Genomic DNA, 8,614 nt, shown 5'->3' on the forward strand with positions numbered 1-8,614 from the left:
CATCCATCCTCTGCCGGTGTGCTGCAGGCGGATGCAGGTCCTGGATCTGCAGCAGACAGCCGGCCCTCCCATCAATGCTTCCTTTAAGGGTAAGTGGAGCTGAGCTGCAGCACAGACCACCTTTATCTAGCACTCTCAGGACACTCATTCATACACCGGAGAGGGGGAGCTATCTGAAGCAGCACACATACACACACGCACACACACAAACTGAGCAAAGTGTATGTGTGTACTTGCTTGTTCAAACACCATCGGGGAGCAAGAAAACACACCTCCTGCGCTCATTTGCAGACTCCGTATGTGCATCTGTGTCTGTGTGTGTTTTGCATCTGGGACTATGCATACACACACCTCTGTTTACTGTAAATAAAGATAGGTTTCATTTTATAAACAAACTCATGTTTATTTGAATGATCAATCTCAAACCTGCGCTTGTGTGCAGGCATTCAGGAGTTTGGTTTTTTTGCTGGGCACCACGCGGCCGCCGCTCCAAGATGAACAGCAGATGCCGTTGGCTGTTTCCCATGAAGTTCACAGTCAGATTTCTCAATGGTGCATTTCACTCTAATAAGGCAGAAAGAAAGAAGAAATTGGTATTTAAAAGATGATTCAGAAACGCCCCTGCACATATTCACTGTTGAGTTTGTTTGGGTTGGTCACACACAGTGACCCACTAACACAAGCACACACATACCTCTGTTGTTACTGTGGCAAGTGGAACTAACGTAAATAATCTCTTATTTAAAAAGTTGAGTCACCTTATAAACACACAGGCAGAATGGCCTCAAATCACCCCGAGTCCAAACAAAACAGGAAAGTGGATGTTATCAATAATGAAAAAATGTGTTTTAAAACAAAGGAAATGTATTTTCTTTCTTCACTTTTCGGTCATCATATTAGTTCTTTTATAAATTGTGCTTATTGGCATAGAAATCTGACTGATTCTATCTTAATTCAGATGCTAAACCGTGGCGAGTATAACCCTTCATTTCATTTCATTTCATTTCATTTCAACAGTACTGTGCACGTAATCTAAAATAGTTATGCAAAGTGAAAACAAGCCTAAAGCAGAAGCTGGTACCACCTGATTAGCGGGTTCAGACGCAACGTGAAAGCAACAAATTTTGCGTGTCGTATTGATAACTGACTGCAATAATGGATACAATGACAGATGGTGAGTCATTAGGCCCGAAGCATTTAGACTGCTTGACCTAAATCTCAATCTGCCTCTCTCATTCCTGTGTGTGTGTCACTATAGTTCAATACATCAGTTATTTACCCAGAGCCAGATCTTATGCAACATTCATTTGCAAAAGAGACTGTTTTGGAAACTTAACCCCATTTACTGAAAGTGAGGCCAGCACAAAGTCACAAGCGTCTCATCAGAGAAACCTGATGAGTGGAACAATGATAACCGTTTTCCTCTCAGTTATTTGATCACAATTTACAATATAAGCTATGTAGTCTGACCTTAACAGGGCATTTCCTCTCAATTATGTAAGCTTTGCCGCCTGCTGTTGCAGCTGTCAAACTTTTGATTGTCGCATGGTAGATTAAAGTTTAAAATGATTATTTTGAACAGCGGCATACCGCTCAAAATTCGTATTAATTTTTGACAGTGGATCCTTGATTTGGACAGAGGTCAGCAAAAGCACATTTATTTCTAGCAGACTTTATTAGCTGTAGCTATCTATCCAGTGAAGGGGAACGCTAGCTGCACGAGCTGTTTGAAAAAGCTTTGCATGGCTGAGTTTTTAATGTTTTTCAGCTGACTAGTTTTAAAACGAACATCTGGAAAAATACATCTCTATTCACTTTTGATGGCAACATACGTATGTTGTATTGCGCTAAAAAAATGTAGGCTATTAGCATTCTCACCAGCTGATCAATGTAAAGACATGGGCTGTGTCCAAAACCTCGCCATGGGTTACTCATTCTCTACTCCCTATATAAGAGATGCTCTTTAATAAGGAGTAACTTGATATTTCGGACACTCACTAATCAGCATCATTTTGCCTCATCACTGGACGTGTCACACAATAGAAACTTTTACATTCATAAAACACCACATTTTCTTCTGGGATTGTCAGCAGAAAGAAGTGTACATGCTGTGAACACTGCTTATAAACACTGAAATAAAATAGTGGATATAGTTCATTAGGGGAATGGAGCAGGAAGTGTATACAGCTGGTTGGGAAAATGGAAAAATGTTGGGTTTCTCTCTAACACATCCTGTTTGGCTGCGTTAGTTAAAATACTGTATTTATCTGTACTTTCAAAAAGTATGTTTCACTTTTTAAAGCTTAAATCTTTTAGAATGAGGACTAATACATGTGTTTGGCAAACCTAACACTATCAGGGGTAACACTGGAGTTGCTTCCCACAATCCATTAAAGAACAGCACAGAGCTGCTAATGTACTAGTTAGCTAGACATGCTAACAATAACAGTTTTCATTATTCATTATTCTTTACACTACACACACTGCTCTGGTGTTTTTGTGTTTTGGAAGACTAAAAAAAAAGAGACCTTACTACTAGAGCCCCATGTACATGTGGAAAATCAAAAGCTTTTGAAAGGCCTGTCATGCCTACATGCGGTTGCTAAGTGGTGATTTAACAATCATTATTTGGGGGGGGGTTGAGCGACTTTGAGCTGGTCACCTCCAGCTGGATCATTCACAAGCATATATCGCTGAAATAATATTGATGGTACAGCACATCATACCCTCTGTGCCTCATATCCACACAGAAATCCCCAAGGATTGCTGCTCTCCAGAGGAAATGAGAGGTTTGAGATCTCGCCGATGATAAAGTGGGAAACCTGTCACCGTGTGTTTACACAGCAGCACGTTTTAGCTGCTTCCCACCGCCTCCGACTGGACCAGAACTTCCAATTTAAGTCCTTTTCCACTGCTGCTGTTTATTAGAGGATCATTAGATTGACTGTTTTTGAAAAAAAAAAAAAAGTTGTTTTCTTTTTTTCATTCCCAGAGAAGTGTATGAAGTCATTCATTACTGGTCAGAGTGTTTTAGCCACTCTTCGGGCTCTGGATTAATTCCTTGTCAAACATTTTGGCATGTGAATTCATATTCATAGAATTAGTTTCCAGCACTGAGGTTGAAATTTACTGATGGGTTCTTTTACTCTTGTAAAAGTCTTTCCAACTGAGGCCAACAGGCAAAATGTGTGAAGACTTTGTGTGAGAGAAATAAGGTGGAGCTGAAGAGGATACAACCAGAGCTGGGTTACATAGCTGAACTAATTCTCACTGTGAGTCACTGCTGTAAAACTGAGATGGTCATGTCAGATATAGGCTTTCATTTCATGAAACAGATGTATTAAAACCTTTAGGTACTCTCTTAGACTAATGGTCCTTTGGGAACATCATACAGAGGAAGATAGGATGATATTCATGAGAAAATTATACCACCCAATACCAGCTATTAGAAAGCTATTATCTGCTAATACAATAGATTTGATACAGTTTCATTTACTAATTTGGTGTAATTTTAATAAATAGGTATGAAATGTTGTTATAATTATCCAAGATTTCAGATTAGTATAATGACGGAGTCGGACACACACACGCACACACACACCTTCTAATCTTCTAGTAAATCTATGAACAGTTTTAGTCACTACCTGGTTTCAATAGTCTTTTTTTTCTCCCGCCAGCACTCAAATCCTGGGGGAAACATTTAGAGTCTTCCAGGAAGGGAAACGATCATATGTTTATTGCGTGATCTCTGGATCAATAAATAGACTACTGCTGCAAAACATCTACTGTCAGCAGCATTAGTCCAAAGATAGCAGTGTCAGTGACAGCATTACAAAAGGCAAGCATCATTCAAACAGGGTAAACACTATAAAATGTGTCCCTCTTTTCATTATAGGTATTGAACTCCCTTCAGTCTCCCTCCCTCTGGCACTGGGTCTAAAAAGGGATTACCCCACCTTGTGATCCAGTAGTATTTGTTGCTCTGAAAGTGGCAAGTCAAGTCAAGTTTATTTGTAAAGCCTGATATCATATAATAAATTTCTCAATGGGCTTTACACAGCTTATTCTGACTTTCTAGGAAAACAAGGACTCACTCAGACAAAACCTTAGTGCATAAGGAGAAATGGAAGAATCAGAAAGAGAAAGTTCAAAGACAGACTGGAGGACTGGAGGTGCAACAAGAGCTGCAGGCAGGATTATTATCAATGAAAAGAACTGAAGAAAAAGTTATAGAAATAATAAAAATAATAAAAATTATAAGAAACTGTTACCGATTTACTAGCCAGGTTTGTTTCACTCCTCCCTGCGCCATGATTTCACTCCTGCCTTGTTGTACTTCTGGTTGCAACACTGACCCAGATTCTCACTTGAAGATTACTCTGTGAGTGTGTGTGTGTGTGTGTGTGTGTGTGTGTGTGTGTGTGTGTGTGCGCGTGCGCGCGTGTTCACATGCACGTATGTAACACGATAAGAGACACAGGTGGTCATGTTGCAGACCAAACACTTTACTGTACGACTGGACCTCACACACATTCACACACACACACACACACACACACACACACGCACACACAGACACACACACACACACACACGCTGTACTGTGGTTATTGACTCACTAATACTATAAGCCTGTACTTTACAAACAGAAACTGTGCGCATGATGAAATGTACACGGAGGCCTCATATGACCAGCATCAGTGGGAACTGGTGTGAGAAATGAAAGGAGATGATGTAATCAAATTATAAAGATCATATGCAGTCATTTGTGACGCCGTATGATCAGATTTCGGTCATAAACATGACAAAGATTACATTTTACTCACAATCTCAACAGTATTTTAAATAAGTTACTGCTTATAAACAGACTCAGTGAGTAACAGACAAACACAGTATTACACCCTTGCATTTTCTTTTTTTTTTTGTTATTTTTTCAGCATTTTTGCCTTTATTGGTATAGACACAGTGAGAGAGAGACAGTCAGATTGTGGAGAGAGAGAGAGGGGATGACATGCAGCAAAGGGCTCTGGGTCGGATTCACCCCACGCCCCTTGTGGTTAGGACTAGGCCTATGTGGTACGCGCTCTACCAGGTGAGCCACTGGGTCACCCCCGTGTACACACTAGTATTAGATCCCCAACAGTGCGACAGCATGTTAAAGCGTTTAAATTCCTCCCTCTTGCCCCTGGGTGCACACAGAGGAATCTCAGGCCCATCCAATAAAACAGAGTGTGTTTGTACAACTCCTGACTACTAAGGGCTGCTTTTCACATTACCAAATACTGTACATTCCTCCAAATGGTAAACACATCCCCGTCTCTCTCTCTCTCTTCCTCTCTCTCTCTCACACATACACACACACACACGCACACAAACACACGCACACACACGCACACATGTACACAAACACATTCAGAAAGCTGAAATACTGGTGTGTTTGTGTGTGTTGGTGCACAGCACATAAATCCGGTGAGTCACAGATAGCTGCTGAGATAACAGTGGTACTGAGCATCCAAATGAGTGTGTGCGAGCACGTGTGTGTGTCATTAGTGCTAAACGCCACCCAACCCACCTCAGGAGTCGGGTAGGGAACAGCTGGAACCAGGCAGCAACATCTGTCAGTCGCGTCAAACACAACCCGTCCGTGTGTGTGTTTGTGTGTGCAGAGGGGTTGTTTGACTGTTTGTACACCCATCAGTGTTAACCTCTGATACCCCCTTCACCTCCCTCACCCCACCCTCACCCCGCAAGTGCAAGACCTCCAAAGGTCTCTGGGTTAAAGTCATATCTGCCCTCGTCCCCAATACTGCTATCAGCTGGAGTGTGTTTGGTTTCTGTTGTGTACGGCTGGATGCTGCTGGCAGCAGGAAGTAGTTGTGAATAAATACCATAAAAACTGTGATAAGATATTCTAATACAGCAGCCTGGTAGATAATAAATATTTCAACAGATAATTCTTTGTCTCGAACAAGGTCTGATCAAATATTCTTCCACAGCAGTTTGCACCAGCATTTTAATGTTATTGAACCACAGTAATGAGTTGCATTGTGGGTAATGTAGGTGCAAGATTTTGACAAGCAAGAAGAATATGTGAAATAACATTTGAATGAAATAACGATGACAATGTAGGAGTTCAATGGTTAATCCGTGGAGTACTTACATTGATTAAGTCCCTAATTAAATCCCCTGAATCTGAATATGTTTTCAGGGGATTTAGAAATAAGCCGCAATCGAGGTTAAAGATTAAAAATGACATCCTTACTTATTATTTATTAAGTGGTTAACACTCAAAAACTTAATCTGATCCTTAGCAATAGCAAACAACCCCACAACTGTCATCAGCCACTCATCCAGACGTTGCTAAACTCTGATTGGTGCATGGAAGAAACCAGTAACAAAAACACAAATACAGAAATTACTTGTTACATAACCGAAACTGTTCTAACTGCCTCCTGTTTGCATGCACTTAACACTTACTTGCAGTGGCAGAAAAACATATGTAGTATATAATTTTTTAGTATAAGTTGTCCTAATCTGCAAGCAATTAACTGATCTGATTTACTGAGGGAACCTCTCAACATCTCAGACTAACTTCTTGGTAAATTTTGTGAAATAGATCTAAAATGGGAAGATCAGTTGTGGTATTTGTTGATAATAAAGCTTAGACAATAAATTTATAAAAAAAAATGCAGTGATGCTGAAAAAGAAGTAATAAATGATGAAACGATATTCTAAAACATATATCAAGTCTGAAGTTTAATAACTACACAGCCATAACGCCTTGATTGGAAAGCTCACATACTGTTTTCATGCATTTATAGACCTATTATTTTTTATGCTTTTTTTTTTTTTTTTTTTTGTCATGATAATCCAAGCTTCAGGGAAGGTCAGCCAAAGGTCCCATACCTTACTTGACCTCAGACGTCATACTTGCAGGGTGTATAAGTTGCACTTCTGAGGGAATATGATGGGAAATAAGTCAGTCTCCATGTATCACATGCTGGTTCACACAGTCTCAGAGCTCTCTTACAGCTCAGTCACGTCACCGTGTATTCAACTGCTCTTTGAAAACAACACCGCTTCCATTCAGTCTTTATCAGTGCATCAACAGTCAGGGGAACACATGGCTGTCCTCACAGCGCCGTGTTCTCTCTCTATCATATTTCACTCGGTACCTCTTTTTCCTGTTCTGTCCCTACACCCTGAACAAGAAGGGTTCTATGCAGTACTAGAAGATGGTTCTTAAGGCCTGGAGCAGAACAAATGTTTATTACACTTTTTTAGAAAGGGTAACAGGTTACACAAGTTGTTTATTTGATTTGCCTTTTTATAAAAAACAAATTAAAGGTCATTATACTTCCATATAGAACTACTTTCAAAACCAAAGAACCACTGAAAAGCTTTTCCTTTCCTTGGTTTTCAGTATCATAGGTCCTAAAAAACCTGGCTTTATACAGTTCAGGAGATATATGGGTTTAGGGTGGACGGCTTGCTACTTCCCACCATACTACCTATTATTTTGGACCAGTGTATGTGTGTGTGTGTGTGTGTTTTTCAAGGCGCATGACTTTTAAACCACTATTTTTGTTGGTTTTGGTTGAGTGTTTCTGTGTGAGAGGGAGAGAACGTATGTTTGCCTTGTGTGGTTTTCCTCCGGCTGTGGAGGGCTTGCCTCAGCCTCCATCACCATCATTACAGCCAACCGAACGAGACAGAGACAGAGAACATTAAATATCGTATTTATGAAAAAATCAATCTTATGAGCTGAGACTTTAGGAGCCATATCAGCTCACGACTTTTCTCAACATAAATGGGCATTTTAATTTAATTGTTGTTTGTGCCTGAGACCTAATTATTTTCTCAACATTACCATGGTAGTATGGTTTTGCTAAATATTGCTACTTCAGTGTTAGCACATTTAATTTACACAATAGCTAACATATCAAGTAGATGCAAATTAAACAATATCACACGAGAGGGCCACAGGCCTCGTACCTGTGACCGTTTCACAGCCGTGCTGATATTCAGTACATCGCTCCCTATCGTGTGATATTGCTTTTATACAACATACTACGAGCGCCGTATTAGTTAAATAAGTAACAACAGATTATGATTTGTTTGTTTATTTGATCATTTACTCGGCTACAACAACACGAATAGTTCCACATCTGGATTGGTACTGGACTGTTGCTTAGCAACACATAAACATTTTCCTGACCTGCACAGTGCTACTTTGTCAACATGTTACCTCAGGTGTGCGCTGAAGTATAAGCTTCTTCCCTTTGTGCTCTTCTGACGACCATACATCATTTAATTCAAATGCTATTTCTGGAAATATTTATCTTTGCAAAATTTGTTACAATCGAAGCTAGATAATGACTGTTAATGTGACACTAATTAACGGTTAATAGAACACCTGTAAAGCGGAGTGATACATGCAGTTAAAAGTCCCAGTGCTGTTGTACTCTATATCAGCACTCACAGAATGTTTCTTGTCCAATCAAATGACTTGGTCGGAACTAACAACTGTACATGCATCACCAGCACTTATATAACTGCTAGCCATGTTCACAGCAAGCTAGCTGTCAACATGCTAACATTATCAGATGGTTTA

The sequence above is a fragment of the Seriola lalandi genome, unplaced genomic scaffold (assembly GCF_002814215.2).
Source record: "Seriola lalandi dorsalis isolate HSWRI2012SDOR001 ecotype SW California unplaced genomic scaffold, Sedor1 jcf7180002054795, whole genome shotgun sequence".
Lineage (NCBI taxonomy): Eukaryota > Metazoa > Chordata > Actinopteri > Carangiformes > Carangidae > Seriola > Seriola lalandi.